Consider the following 15892-nt stretch of genomic DNA (forward strand, 5'->3'; position numbering starts at 1 on the left):
TTGATTGAAGACAATTTTTTAGTTTAAATATATTTTTTTGTTATTTTATTTTTTACTGTTTATTCATTTTTTGAGAGAGAGAGAGACAGAGTATGAGCAGGGGAGGGGCAGAGAGAGAGGAAGACACAGAATCCGAAGCAGGCTCCAGGCTCTGAGCTGTCAGCACGGAGCCCAACGTGGGGCTTGAACTCACGAACTGTGAGATCATGACCTGAGCCGAAGTCAGATGCTTAACCGACGGACCCACCCAGGTGCCCCGAAAACTTTTTAGTTTAGAATAAATTTAGATTTACATAAAAATTGCAAAGACAGCACAGAGAATTCCCGTATACCTCTCACCCAACTTCCCCTAATGTTAACATCTTCGGTAACTATAGTACATTTGCCAAAACTAAGAGCGTTAACACTAGCATGTTGCTATTGATTCAACACCAAACTATTTGGACTTCAGTTTGTTGACTATTGTACTTTGTTCCAGGATGCCATGCAGGACACCACAATGCATTTTGTCATTAAATCTCCTTAGTCTTCTCTGGTCTGTGACAATTTTTCAGTCTTTCCTGGTCTTTCATGACCTTGACCATTTAAAAAAAGGTGTTTTATAGAATGTCCCTCAATTTTGATCTGTGTGAAGGTGGTTGTTGTTGTTTTTTAGATGGGGGCTGAGGGTTTGGGGGAGGATATCAAAGAGGTGAAGTGCCCTTCTCATTACATTACCTCTACATGACACTGGTGGCATTAACTTGACTTCTTGGTTAAGGGGAAGGGGGTGAGCCAGCTCTCTTCACTGTCAAGCTATTGTGTTTCTCCTTTCTATCCTCTGTTCTTTGAAAGTGAGTCACCAAGTCCAGCCCACACTGAAGGAAGGAAGGGGATTATCTCTATCTCCTGGAAGTCGGTGGGCGGGGGGCAGAGTATATACATATACTGTTTGGAATTCCGGAAGAAAGATCTATTTCTTCTTTCCCATTTTTAATTTATACAATAATTTATTTATATCAATATGAACTCACATATATTTATTTTACACTTTGGGTTATAATCCAGTACCATGTTATTTTGTTGCCCAAACTGTGCCAGGTTTGGCCACTGGGAGCTCTTTCAGGTTGGCTCCTGTGACCCTTTGACATGCCTCTATTTTTTGTGTTTTGAGCACTTCCTTACTTTCAGACACTGTAAAATGCTCCAGGCTCATCTTGCATTTTCTGTGCCCCAGTTGTAGAAGTGATCATTTCTCCAAGGAGCCCTGGCTCCTTCTATCCAAGAATGGCATCTAGAAGTGAAGATCTATTGCTTCTTGGCCTTTTGACTAAGATCAAGGGTAGAAGTGAAGATCTGGGTGTGGATGTGTTCATTACCACTGGGGTGTCACTGCTTCTAGACCCTCCCAGTGGACAAAGCTAGGAAATGCGGGTGTGTGTACTAATCTGTGCACATGTATCTGTCTTCACTCTTGCTTCTTTATAACTTCTTTCTCTGACAGAATGTACACTTCTGAATATTTAAAAAAACCAACACACAAAAAAGGCAAATTAGGGGAAAAATATTTGCAAATATATGTAAAGGGTAAATATCTGTAGTAAACACAAGACTTCTTACAAAGTGACCAAAAAAAAACCCCAAAACCCCTAAAAAAATGAATGGATGAAAAAGAAATAGGTAAGTATACTTCAAAAAATATTTGGGGTGCCTGGGTGGCTCAGTCGGTTAAGCATCCAACTTCAGCTCAGGTCATGATCTCAGTTTGTGAGTTCGAGCCTGGAGTTGGGCTCTGTGAGGACAGCTTGGAGCCTGGAGCCTGCTTCAGATTCTTTGTCTCCTTCTCTCTCTGCCCCTCCCCCTCTCATGTTCTGTCTCTCAACAATGAATAAAATGTTAAAAAATTTTTTTTAAAAACATCTGACTATCCAATGAAATAAAGACAGTCTCTTCAGCAAGTGGTGCTGGGAAAGCTGGACAGCGGCATGCAGAAGAATGAACCTGGACCACTTTCTTACAGCATACACAAAAATAAACTCAAAATGGATGAAAGACCTAAATGTAAGGCAGGAAGCCATCAAAATCCTTGAGGAGAAAGCAGGCACAACCCTCTTTGATCTTGGCTGCAGCAACTTCTTACTCAATATGTCTCTGAAGGCAAGGAAAACAAAAGCAAAACTGAACTACTGGGACCTCATCAAAATAAAAAGCTTCTGCACAGCAAAGGAAACAATCAACAAAACTAAAAGTCAACCAACAGAATAGGAGAAGATATTTGCAAATGACAAATCAGATAAAGGGTTAGTATCCAAAATCCATAAAGAACTTATCAAACTCAACACCCAAAAACGAAATAATCCAGTGAAGGAATAGGCAAGACATGAATAGACACTTCTCCAAGGAAGACATCCAGATGGCCAACCAACATATGAAAAAATGTTCAACATCACTCACCATCAGGGAAATACAAATCAAAACCACAATGAGATACCACCTTACACCTATCAGAATGGCTAACATTAACAACTCAGGCAACAACAGATGCTAGAGAGGATGCAGAAAAAGAGCATCTCTTTTGCCCTGCTGGTGGGAATGCAAACTGGTACAGCCACTCTGGAAAACAGTATGGAAGGTCCTCAAAAAATTAAAAATAGAACTACCATATGACCCAGCAACTGCACTACTAGGTATTTACCCAAGGGATATGGGGATGCTATTTCGAAGGGACACGTGTACCCTAATGTTTATAGTGGCACTATCAACAATAGCCAAAGTATGGAAAGAGCCCAAATGTCCATCGACGGATGAATGGATAAAGAAGATGTAGTATAAATATACAATGGAGTATTACTCGGCAATCAAAAAGAATGAAATCTTGCCATTCGCAACTACGGGGATAGAACTAGAGGATATTGGGGTGCCTGGGTGGCTCAGTCGGTTAAGCGTCCAACTTTGGCTCAGGTCATGATCTCACAGTCCGTGAGTTCCAGCCCCATGTCAGGTTCTGTGAGGACAGCTCGGAGCCTGGAGCCTGCTTCGGGTTCTGTGTCTCCCTCTCTCTCTGCCCCTTCCCTGCTCGTGCTCTGTCTCTCTCTCTCTCTCTCTCTCTCTCTCTCAAAAATAATAAACATTAAAAAAATTAAAAAAAAAAGAACTAGAGGATATTATGCTAAGCGAAATTAGTCAGAGAAAGACAAATATCATATGACTTCATTCATATGAGGACTTTAAGATACAAAACAGATGAACATAAGGGAAGGGAAGCAAAAATAATATAAAAACAGGGAGGAGGACAAAAAATTAAGAGACCCTTAAATATGGAGAACAAACAGGGTTACTGGAGGGGTTGTGGGAGGGGGGATGGGCTAAATGGGTAAGGGGCGCTAAGGAATCTACTCCTGAAATCATTGTTGCACTATATTCTAACTAATTTAGATGTAAATTAAAAAAATAAATTAAATAAAAAATTTAAAAAAATATCTGACCATACTAGTAACAAAACAAATGCAAATTAAACCAAAGAATAATTGTGATTTATCAAAATGTAGACATCAAAAGTAGATGCTGTCATCTACTACTGGTTTGAATGGAAACTGGTACAATCTTTATGGAGAGTGACAGGACATTATGTAAAAGGAGTTTTAGCTGTATTGCTGACATCTGCTAGGTGAGGTCTCCTGTTGAAAACAACAAAAAAATGGGATAAAAAACTAGCTGGAAGCATCAGGTACTAACCAAATTGTCAGGAATGTTGACTAAAATTTGGGAGAGAACGGGAACTCACAGAGAAATCAAGAATCAGAGTCCTTCTTGCCCCGTGGACATCTGCTTTCACAGAAGATCTCTAAGGGAGAACACGTCAGAACTCAGAGGAATCTCAGAAATTACTCTTCAACCTTGAGCTAAATCCCTAAAGAGCTATGGTTACCAGCAGTAATCAGTCCCCTCACAAACTTGCAATCTGGCTTGACCTCTGAGTGGTCTTAAAAATCTAAGACTTAGGGGCACCTGGGTGGCTCAGTCGGTTGAGCATCTGACTCTTGATTTTGGCTCAGGTCATGATCCCAGGGTCGTGGGATCGAGCTCTGCATTGGGCTCTGTGCTGAGCATGGAGCCTGCTTAGGATTCTTTCTCTCTCCCCCATCCCTCTCTTTACTCGTGTGTTCTCTCTAAAATGAATAAATAAATCTAAGTCTTAACCTTATTAAGATAGTTCCAAACTGCAAGTGCCTAAAGGTGCCTAGTAGAAGCAAATGAAGTCCTCTATGGAAGAATAAAGTGCCATTCTAGGCCAGTAATTTTTAGGAATGAATCTAGTATATGAAGGGTAAGAGACCTTGATCAAGAACCAGCAGAAAGTGATAGACAATAAAGACAAACCCACAGGGACTTCATGTATTGAGATTATCCAGCACAGATGATCATATAAGGAAGTGTATTATGTTCCAGAAAATAAAAGCTGAGCTTGAATTTTTTTTTGCAAGAAAATGAAAATAATGAAAAGTGATGTAGATTTTCAAAAGAAAAACATGCAAAATACAGACAAGAAGGTGGAGGATATAAAGAATAGCATAAGGCACACCTATATCTATACTAAATTGGGTCACAAGGTGCTGAGAGGAAGACAAGGGCAGAGGCAATATTTAAAGAGATAACGGCTGAGAATTTTCCATAACCACAAATAATACCAGTACACAGACTGAAGAGACTTAAAGAATCTCAGGCAGGATTAAAACACTTCCCCCACCCTGACACACACCCACAGTGAAAACAAAAGATGGAGCAAACATTTTTTAATAACCAGCGAAAGAGAGATTATCCTTAGATTAGTGACAGTCTGCTACCTGAATTCTCAACATCAACTGAAGCCAGAAGACAGGAGAGTATCTACTGCAAAGAAAATGCCAACCTAGAATTCTCTACTCAGTGAGTATCCTTCAGCACCAAAGGGAATACAAGGAAATCCTGAAACCAATAAAAACGGAGAGTTTGCACCCAGCAGACTGACACAGGGAAAATGAATCCTGATAAAACCTCAGAGATTTGAAAGAATAATGAACAGAGAAAGGACAAGTGTGGGGGTAAATCTAATCTAATAATAAAATAAGTTGGAGTGATGTAAATACGTGTAACTTATGTATTTATACACACACATATAAATATGTAAAAGCAACAGCCTGTAAGTCAAAAGAGGGACTTCGTCCTATTTATTTGGGAAGAGAATAATGGCATCAATATTAGAGCATGATGAATTAGGAAAATGTGCTGTAATTTCTGAGGTACACACTAAGATAACAGAAAAGAGTATGTAAACTTCCAAATTAATAGAGGAAAAAATGGAATGACAAAACATATTCAGTTGACCCAAATAAGTCAGGGAAGGCAAGGAAGAGAAATACGTAATAGGTGGTATGATGGAAAGCACATGAGAAGACCAGACATGTAAAATCAACTATCCCCAAATGTAATTAAATGTAAATGTACTAAATGCTCCAATTAAAAGACAAAGATTGAGAGTCTAGAATAAAAACCTTAATTATATGCCTTTAAACAAGAGACACATCTAAAACCCAAGGGTACAAAAAAGTTGAAACTTAAAAGGGAGGAAAAAGAACCCTAGAAAATTAAACACAAAGTAGAAGGATGAAAATAACAACAAGCAAAACTTACTAAAATAGAACATAAATATGCACTGAAAAGGATTTACAAAGCTCAAAGTCATCACTTAAAAGACTGATAAAACTGGAAAATATCTAGCAAGGCTGAGAAAGAAAAAGAAAAGTCACAAATTACCAGTTTCAAAAATGAAAAAGATCCTTCAGAGATATTATGAACTAATTTGTGCCAAAACGGTGTGAAGTTTCAATAAAATACACTCATCCCCAGCAAAATGCAATTCACCAAAAGTGAGAGTAATAAATAGAAAACCAAATATTCCTATAAATATTTAAGGAATTCAATCAGAAATGAAAATCCTTCTCACAAGAAAGTCTGGCCTGAACGGGTCTATAGGTGAGTTCTACCCATCATAAAGAGAAGAGAACAAAACAAAACCAGAGAACACTCCCCAACTCATTTCATGAGGCTAGCATAACCTGGATATGAAAGCCTGATACCGACAGTATAAGAAAATTATAGTATAATCTTCCTATAAATATAGATGTAAAAAGTCTGAAAATACACACACACACACACACACACACACACACACACACACACACAAAAACCAAATCTAGTAATATATAAAAAGGAATCTAGGGATTATATGTCACGACAAAGTTTGGTTAACCAAAGAATTAATGAAATTCACTCCATTAACAGATTAAAGAAGGAGTCATATGATCATTTCAACATATACAGGGTAAAAGAAGCATTTGATAAAATTTACCAACTATTCATGCTTAGCAAACTCTAAGATCAGAACTAATAAGAAAGGTAACTGCTATCACCGTTCTGAACGTTTAATCCACTGCAGTAAAGGCTAGACAAAGAAACATGTAAAAGAATGGAAGAGGAATAAACAAAATTCTCCTCATACACAGATGATATGATTAGGTATGCAGAAAATCCAAATGATTCTACAGGTAAATTACTAGAACTGATACAGCTTGATGAATAGAAAGGAATACAAAGTCACTACAAGGAAGGAGGGAAAGAGAAAAGAGATGAGAAACAGATCTATCTTTGAAAACAAATACTTAAGAATAAATCTAATGAAAAAGGTATACAACCTCTCCAGAGTAAAGCATAAAACGTTACTGAAAGAAATCAAAGATCTAAAAAATGGGAAGACAGACACCATGTTCATGAATTGGAAGACTCAATACCGTAGCCATGTCAATTATTCTCAAGTTGCTATAAAGATTTGATACAATAATTCAAGGCAAAATCCCAACGGGGTGTGTGTGATAACTTGATTCTAAAATGTGTATGGAAAATGCAGAGAAGTACATCTCTCAAGAACTGGCTGAAGAACAACAAGGTAAAAGGCCCTGATCTACCAGTTACCAGGACTTCCTCCAAAGCTACAGTTAATAAGACAACATGCTCTTGGCACAATGCCAGGCAAATAAATACACTAATGGACCAGAATAGAGCCGGAAACAAGCACACATGTATATGTGTTTGATTTATGGCAAAAGTGCTACTGCAGAGCAGTCTTTTCAGTAATTGGGCTGAGACTGCTGAATAGCTACATGGAAAGAAATGAAATTGGGGGCGCCTGGGTGGCTCAAACAGTCAAGCGTCTGGCTCTTGACTTCAGCTCAAGTCATGATCTCACTGGTCGTGAGTTCAAGCCCCATGTCGGGCTCTGTGCTAACAGTGCTGATTTTGGGGATTCTCTCTCTCCCTCCCTCCCTCCCTCTCTCTCTCTCTGCTCCTCCCTGCCTCCCAATGTGTGCTCTCTCTCTCAAAATCCATAAACTTAAAAAAAAAAAAGAAATGTAATTGGACTACTACCTCATAACGTACTCCAAATGAATTTCAGATGTATGATAAAACACAGGAGGATATCTTCATAATCTCAGAATAGTAAATATTTCTCAAACAAGATACAAAAACACTAACCATGAAAGAAAAAAATTGTTAAACTATATTAAAATTACAAACCTCTGTTAATCCAAAGGTACCATTACAAGAATGATGAGAGACACTGCTAAGCAGCAATTAGAGAAGAGTAATCAGGAGAAACCACAACGAGATTCTACTACAAACCAACTGGCAAAAATAACAAATTCTGACAATACCAAATATTAGCGAGGGTGTGCAGCATAGGCAGTAAGTAATCATGAGAACAAAAGGAGGGTGCTGGTAATGAGGACTAACAACGGGTTTTTAAGACAGGGGCAGTACCTGGAAAACCAGGACTTGGATCACCTTGGAGAGGCAAAGATCACTGTTTATACATCTACTTCAGAAAATAGCTTGGCATTATCTTGGAAAAATGAAGTTGTATATACTCCAAGACTTCATCAATTCCACTCCTAGGTTTATGCCCTATGTAAATGTGTACTTATGTATACCGGGATATATGTACAAGATTGTTTACAATAGCATTGTTCAAAATAGCCAAATCTGAAAACAACCCAAATACAGAGTGACATTAAAATGAGTAATTGTGAATGTTTGTTCACTGCAATACTATATAGCGATAAAATGAAGGAGCCCAAAGCAATATAGATCAATCTCATAGACCAAAAAAGAGTATATGCTGTATGATTTCATTTAAATAAAGATTTTAAAAGACAGATAACACTGAATTATATTACTCAGGGATGCCATATGGATGGTATAGATATGAAAGTATGGAGGTGAAGTCTAGATTGATGTTACTTCTGAGAGAAGAAGGGGATTGTGGTAAGAGGAATACAGGGGCTGCTGAAGTGCAGGCAGTTTTTACATTTCTTGACCTAGGCTGTAGGTACATGGGTATTTACTTTACAATAATATCCGTAAGCTGGATAGTTCTGGGTATGCATTTTTCTAAATGTAATAGATCATATAAAAAATTCTATATGTGATGTAGGTGTTTGTATGTATTCACACACTCTTTAACCTATTAATTATATTCCTAAAAACTTAATTTGAGGAAATAAAGCAATCAAGGGGTGTGAACAATTGTACAAGAATATTACTAATCATAACATTACTTCTAAGAGGGGAGAAACAGAAAGCAGTGTAAATGTCCCACTATAAGGAAATTATTAAATATGGCACATGCATATAATTTAGATATCTTAATGCAGCCATTAGACTATCGTATCTAAAAAATATTTACTGGTATAGCAAAATGCTTAAAATTAATAAGTGAAAAGAATCGGGAAACAAAATGAGTGTAATTGTGATAATGAATATAAGCAGAAGAAAATGTCCTGAAATGTTCATTGTGATTAACTTTTGCAAGTGGTATGGTTTCTGTCATTATAATTTTCCACAATTTCTAAATTTGTACAAGGTGTGTGTATTGTAAAGATTATTTACACTAGAAACTACTCATATTTTTTATATTTACTTATTTATTTATTTAACGTTTTATTTATTTTACAGAGAGAGAGAGAGAGAAAGAGAGAGAGAAAGAGAGAGAGAGAGAAAGTGGGGGAGGGGCAGAGAAAGAGGGATACAGAGGATCCGAAGCAGGCTCTGCACTGACAGTGGAGAGCCTGATGTGGGGCTCGAACTCACAAACTGACAGATCATGACCTGAGCCAAAGTTGGACGTTCAACTGACTGAGCCACCCAAGCACCCCTATAATTTAAAAATTTTTTTAAAAATTTATTTATTTTGAGAGCAAGAGCACCCACAAGCAGAGGAAGGGGAGAAAAGGAGGGAGAGGGGGAGGGGGAGAGAGGGAGCGAGGGAGTGAGAGAGGGAGTGAGAGAGGGAGAGAGGGAGTGAGAGAGAACACCAAGCAGACTCCACACTGTCAGCACAGAGCCCAATGTGGGGCTCAAACTCACCAACTGTGAGACTATGACCTGAGCTGAAACCACGAGAGTCCAATGCTGAACCAACTGAGCCATTCGGGTGCCCCATATAATTTTTATTTTTAAATGAAAAAACTTCTTTTAAATAATGGAAAACTAACTGAATTTTTTAATTTTGTGTATGTAAACTTATTTCAAAATTACTTTTAGTAGTTGAAGATCAGCTTTTGTATACAAAAATATTTGCCAGAGTAACAGCTTCAAATTCATTTCTAAGATAGTAGACATCAGAATGCAGTTTGTTTTCTAATGCAGCATTCAAAGGTTAAAATCTATTCTACAGTGTAACATCTCAATCTAGGGCTTTATACAAAAATTGGGACACCTCCATTTTTATGTTAACAGATGTCAAAATGATACAGTAATTATGGTTAGAAGTTAAAAACAAAAAAAATCCAAACTCTGCAATTATCTTAATAGGTAATTATATTTTGTTTGCAGATCCAGGAGTTTGTCAACTTAAAGCCCTTCTTGTATTTATCTCTTTTTCAGTTCGTGCAGGAAAGAGTTAACATAGCAGGCCTAAGCTTCTGAAGGGCTTGAAAGGCCTGCCTACCAAGTTAGCTCTTGACTGGCATCTGGCAACTTGGACGGGTTCCTCCCGTCCTAAACTGAAAAGAGTGGCCCACTGTGTCTAAACTGTTTGTGCAAACAATGTGATTTATCCTGAACACCTGCTTTCTCTCTGGGAGGCTGGAAGATGGTACGTGCCAAGCAGAGGGTGCCTACATGACCAGCTCCCAGTAAATACCCTGGGTGCTGAGTCTCTAATGAGCTTCCCTGGCTGGCAACATTTCACATGTGTTATCACAACTGGTTGCTGGCAGAAGACCCTTGGAAGCTTATGCCTGGCTGTCCCTGGACTTCAACTCATATACCTTTTCTCTTTGGTGGTTTTGCTTTATTAAATCTTTGAGCTGTAATAAATCACAGTTATGAACACGACTATACGCGGAGTCCTAGGAGTCCTCTTAGTGAATCATTAAACCCGGGGATAGGTAGTCTTGGGGACCTCCGACACATAGTTCTTAAAACTAAAATACAACTGAACATTTAATATAGTGGGAAGCTAGTCAAGAGAAATGTTTAATTTTTTTAAAGAGTTTATGATGATATAACTTTTTTTTCTTTCACCTAGTATTTATCAAAGGTCTTCACAGGCACCCAAGCTATGTCCTCTCATATATCTTACTGAATTACCTTAAGTACCACGTTTCTAATGTTTACTAGGACCAAATGATATTTTCCAACCATTTCCTATTACCCACCACTTAAGTAAGCATTTGATAAATATGTGATAAAAGAATGAATAGCAACTTTTATCATTACACATGAAAACAAAATATCAAAATAGATCAGGCGAGCCATAAAAATATGTACAAATCTTCATAGAATTGTAAATACTACAGTCCAGACTTTTCTTGCTTGATATGAAATAACTTTCCTTTCCCTGGCAAGTTTGCTAGTAAGTAGAAATCAGTGCTACTCTATTAGCATAAATGAATCCCACAAAATTTCCCTTCCCCAAGCATAAACACCAGACCAAAAAGAAAAAAAATTAAAAAAAGACAAAGAGCTATCAGTCTATCTCCTTTGTGAGCTTCAAAGATACAAACTGCTAATATTGTTTTGAAAGATACAAACTATTGTTTTCATGTCAGATATATTTTAAATTCATATTTAATTACTGCCAAAGTCTCCCCGTGGTATATGTAATCATTCTATAATAAGGTAATTAAAATTCCTTGGCCAGCCAATTTAGGATTTACAGCTTAACTCAAGTATCAGACACTACTAAAGTCAAGTCCGGATGTGTTACTTAGAAATAAACATTTAATTTGGGTGGGGGTGATACAACACAAAATTGAACCTACACTTTTAAATATGTTTCAGCAAACTGCTGCAAACAAATCCAAATTTAAGTGTAATCCCAAAGCAATGGATCCCAAATCAATGGATAGATATAGTGCAAACACATGCAGATTTCTAACAAACTACTGCGTGCGTTGGGAAAAATGACAACATGGTCTCTAAATAGTAATGCCCCTACTTTAAAGGTCAATCATCTCTTGACCTCCTACTTTGGGACTCGCAGTTGTTGAAACTCAATATCTCGGGATGGTGCCTGGGTACAAGCTTGTTTAACAAGCTCTACTCAGGACTTTTCAGTGCTAAGTTTTGAAATCCACTGTTTTACTCTTTTCCAGCTCTAAAAGTCTGGTTCTGTGAGTCTCTGTATTTGAATATGCTTTAACTTAAAACCATATGTAATTAAATGGGCATTAACCAGTTCGAAAGATTTTCTAACACAATAAGCAACCTGATTGGGCTATATAATGTCATGACTTCGGTTTAAGGGAAAAAAAGGGAGAGGTGGTTATACATAGTCTGTGGCAAAGGCAGATATGGATACCATATTAAGAAGCTCACTGATAACCTAAATAAATTGTTTGGTCTAGCTTTTCCTCCAAAATTATCAGAGCTGTTTCCAAGTAGCCAACAAACAGCAAAGTCAACTGACGTTAATTTCATTTGTTTTCCCTCTGTCTACTCTGTATTGGTGGCATGTCAGAAAACTGTGGAAAGGATCCAGATAACCCATAACCTGAGCAATGAGCCCCTGAAAACCAAGGGTCATTACATCTACTGCCAGAAACATGGAACTAATTCTGGAGTAGCTTCCTCTACATTGCAGCTGTACAATCTCTTCCCTAGCCAGTAGGTGGAGGCACAAGCAAACTTACTGCTTTGCTCTTTGAGCCACAGGACCTTAAATCTTATAGTAAATTGGTTTTTCATTTATTCATTTGTTTTAAACCCAGGAAATCAAAGAGAATGCAAAAAAATGAACAAGGACAACTGTTGAGGTGAATTTATAAAAAGTGATACAAAAGAATAATTTTATATTTCTATTTTGTTTCTGGCCCTTTTGAAAAATAACTAAGTTATTTTAACTGTGAATTCATAATCCACTTCCAGATCTCAGAGCTAATAAAACAATTCCAAATTTAAAAACATAGCTTTTAAAAATTCATGTTCAATCAGGGAAAACTGATTATCAACTGAATATGATGTAATACTAAGGAATTATTGTTGATTTTGCTAGGTATGATAATACTATTATGGACTGGTATCTATCTATACCTATATTTCAAGTCCTTATTTATAAATACAAACAGGAGTATGTATAGGTGAAATGATATCGCTTTAGAAATCACCAGGAAAAAGAGAGAGGGAGACAAACCATAAGAGACGTAAATACAGAGAACAAACTGTAGGTTGCTGGAGAGGTGTTGGGGGGGGGATGGGCTAAATGGATGATGGGTATTAATGAGGACACTTGTTGTGATGAGCACTGGGTGTTATATGTAAGTGATTCTACTCCTGAAATCATTATTACATTACATGTTAACTTGGATTTAAATACAATTTTAAAAATTAAAAAAAAAAAAAAAGAAATCACCAGGGGGGAAGAAAACGACAACAGTAAAGGATAGATAGAGCAAGAATGGCAAAATGTTGATAACTGAAGTTCAGTGACAGGTACACTGAGGTTCATTATACTATTCTCTTTTTATTTGAAATTTTCCAAAACAGGAAGGAAGAAAATTAAATTATGATGCCACATTCTTGTGATCTGGGTTAACACTGAGATTAGGCTGACTGGTAAATATGTGACTTTAATGAAGTCTTATCTCTGTATACAGCCATCGAGGAATTATTTCAATCATAACTGAATCATACCAAAAATTCGCTCTATAAAAAACTAAAACTAACCTGCTAAATCTCCTGGAAACAATAGCTTCCAGTTCTGGAGCACTTCACCATTTTATGAGGTGAATTCATATAATTTTCCCATCTAGTTCTCATGATCTTATGGAGATTTTAAAGATAAAAATCCTGAGGCTCAGAGAAGTTAAGACTTGGCCAAAGTCACATGATCAGTAGAAGTGACAGAGCTGGGAACACTAACACAAGTTTTATAACCCCAAAGACTTTCTTCTCTCTACCATACTATCACTTAGACCCCCTTGAAACAATTAGTAAACATGATGAAATTTACGTAAAATTTAAAATTTTGCTTTCTGTGCTCATTACTTGAAAGTATATGATGAAACTGGCTTTTTTGTTTTCTCAGCAAAAAAAAAATATGGATGGAAATAGATTTCTTGAATAAAGAATGAAATTAAACCAGAGAAAGTAATTAAAAAAGAATTAGAATATTCTTAAAATTGGAAGGGGACGGTTAAAGGCCCTCTCTAGCCCCAAATTAAACCTGTATCTTTAGCTCCTTTGGATGCAACCAGCTTTAGCTCAAGCACTTCTAGTGAGGAACTGCATACTCCGTTAGACAGCCTGCTTTATTCACTGAGTCAGTCTAATCGCTAAAGGGGGTTTCCTTGCTTAGAGTTGAAATCTACCTGCTGCTTGTTGATTCCCGTTACAGACCCTGACCCTACAATGAATAAGCATAATCCTCTTACATAGGACACTCTTAAATAACTGAACAAATCCACTATGTTCTACCATGGACTTCTGCTCTGAGAACTCTTTTAGCAGAAAAAGAAAATCAATTAGATTCTTGAGTCACTAAAGCTTCCCAGTCTTTTCAACAGCTTTTCCATGGTCTTCAACTGGGACTTGGGTATCTCTGGGAGTACTCAAGCCCTTCGAGGAGATTGAAGAATTAGGATATTTTTAGGGCAATCAATGTCTCTTCCTTCATTAGCCACAATTTGATTTGTCTGAAAACAATTCTATGTTCTGCTGATTTTCCTTTCACATGTCCACTCATAGGAGCCCATCTCAAAAGACAAACTGCTCACCCATCCTGAAAAGCCTGTCTAGCTTCAGAGCCAACTAGGGAATGCGAAGCTCCTGAGGGAGAGACCCTTGAGAGCAAACAGAGCTTCAGAAAGAAAAAGGAGAGCCACCTTATTTCATATGGACAATATATGCATGGCAAAGCCTTATCTATTTTAGAATTAAAAATCAATAGTAAGATGATTGTCACAGGGATGTCTATGAACACACTTCATTTTATTTGAAAAATGAAGGCAGATTTTTCTCTGCCAGAAAGCGTGTCTGATTTGGCTGACTGGCTTGACAATGATGACTAGCTTTGCCATTTAGGTCACACAGAAGACATTTTCCATAAACTGAACAAGATAAAGGTACAGATCTACAGTTTTGAAGAAAATATATTTAAAAGAATATACAAAACACTAAAAATTATAGCCTCACAAGCAAAGTTTTTATGTATCCACTCAAAAGTATGTGAGGAGGTACATGGTTTTCAAAATTCTTTTAGCAGGTATGCCAACAAAAACTTTGAAGGCTGTGACTCTATGGCAAAATTTCTAGGCTCTTTGCCACTCTGGTTATCCCCTTCTGGAAGCATGCCAGTGTCCTGCTTACCACGAACACTCTAGGGAGAATGGGTAGCATACAAAACAGTGGGACTGTGGCGTGGTTCTAAATAACTATATACTTTTAATTAATGTAGCTGAAGGTTCCATTCAGGGCTTCTGTTAAGCTGTTGCAACAACTTTCAAAACATTTACTTCTTTTTCACATAAGCAGTTACAACTAAATTTACAGTGATCTTGCACTTATATAATCGAATGAAGGAGTCTGTATTAACTAGCTTTAAGTTTCATCTTTGTTTGAGTTCCTTTGCTACAAACTTGTAAAATGTTTTAAAATTCTGATCTAGATATTCAATGTATTAGCTAGCCCTCCATGGGGGTGAAGCTTCTGACATGGCTCCCAAAGACCACCAGCATCTGCTTATATTCACACCCTGGTGTAATCCTCTCCCCCTGGGTGTGGGCTGGATCTGGTGACTGACTTCTAACTGATAGAATATAGAAGTGATGGTGTGTGATTTCTGAGATGAGGTTACAAGACTGACTTCCATCCTATTTGTATTCTAGCCTTCTTGCCTGCTGACGCTGGATGAAGCCAGCTGCCATGTTGTGAGTTGCTCGATGAAGAGGCCCAGTGACAAGGAACCTAGGGAGGCCTAAGGCCAACAGCTCACAAGGAACTAAGGCTAGCAGTTGGATAGCCTGCTGCCAACAACCATTTGAGTGGGCTTGGAAGCAAATCCATCCCCAGTGGAGTCTTAAAATGACACCAGCTCTGGCTAATGCCTTGATTACCACCTTGTGAGAGACCCTAATCAAAGTCATGGATTAAAATTCTGAAAAGAGTAGAAGGCCATCCCATAAAGCTTTATACAACCTCTTTGGACACAGTTATCCAATCAGCTACAAAACTACCCAGTTATACTATCCTTGGCTCACATTTCTCCATCTTATTGGCAAAAATTCTATGAGAAACATGTCAAGTGGCTTATTAAAATCAAGATAACACTGTTATCTTCAGAATTTCCTTAATATGCCAAAATAGTCATTATATCAAA

General features: G+C 37.5%; 1 protein-coding gene across 15 annotated transcripts in view; it reads right to left on the reverse strand.

The window, feature by feature from the left end:
* Positions 1 to 15892, reverse strand: part of CASK (calcium/calmodulin dependent serine protein kinase) — a 355071-nt gene that overhangs the window by 212092 nt on the left and 127087 nt on the right. The window lies entirely within an intron of this gene.

The sequence above is a fragment of the Herpailurus yagouaroundi genome, unplaced genomic scaffold (assembly GCF_014898765.1).
Source record: "Herpailurus yagouaroundi ecotype Mexico unplaced genomic scaffold, PumYag 67793, whole genome shotgun sequence".
NCBI lineage: Eukaryota > Metazoa > Chordata > Mammalia > Carnivora > Felidae > Herpailurus > Herpailurus yagouaroundi.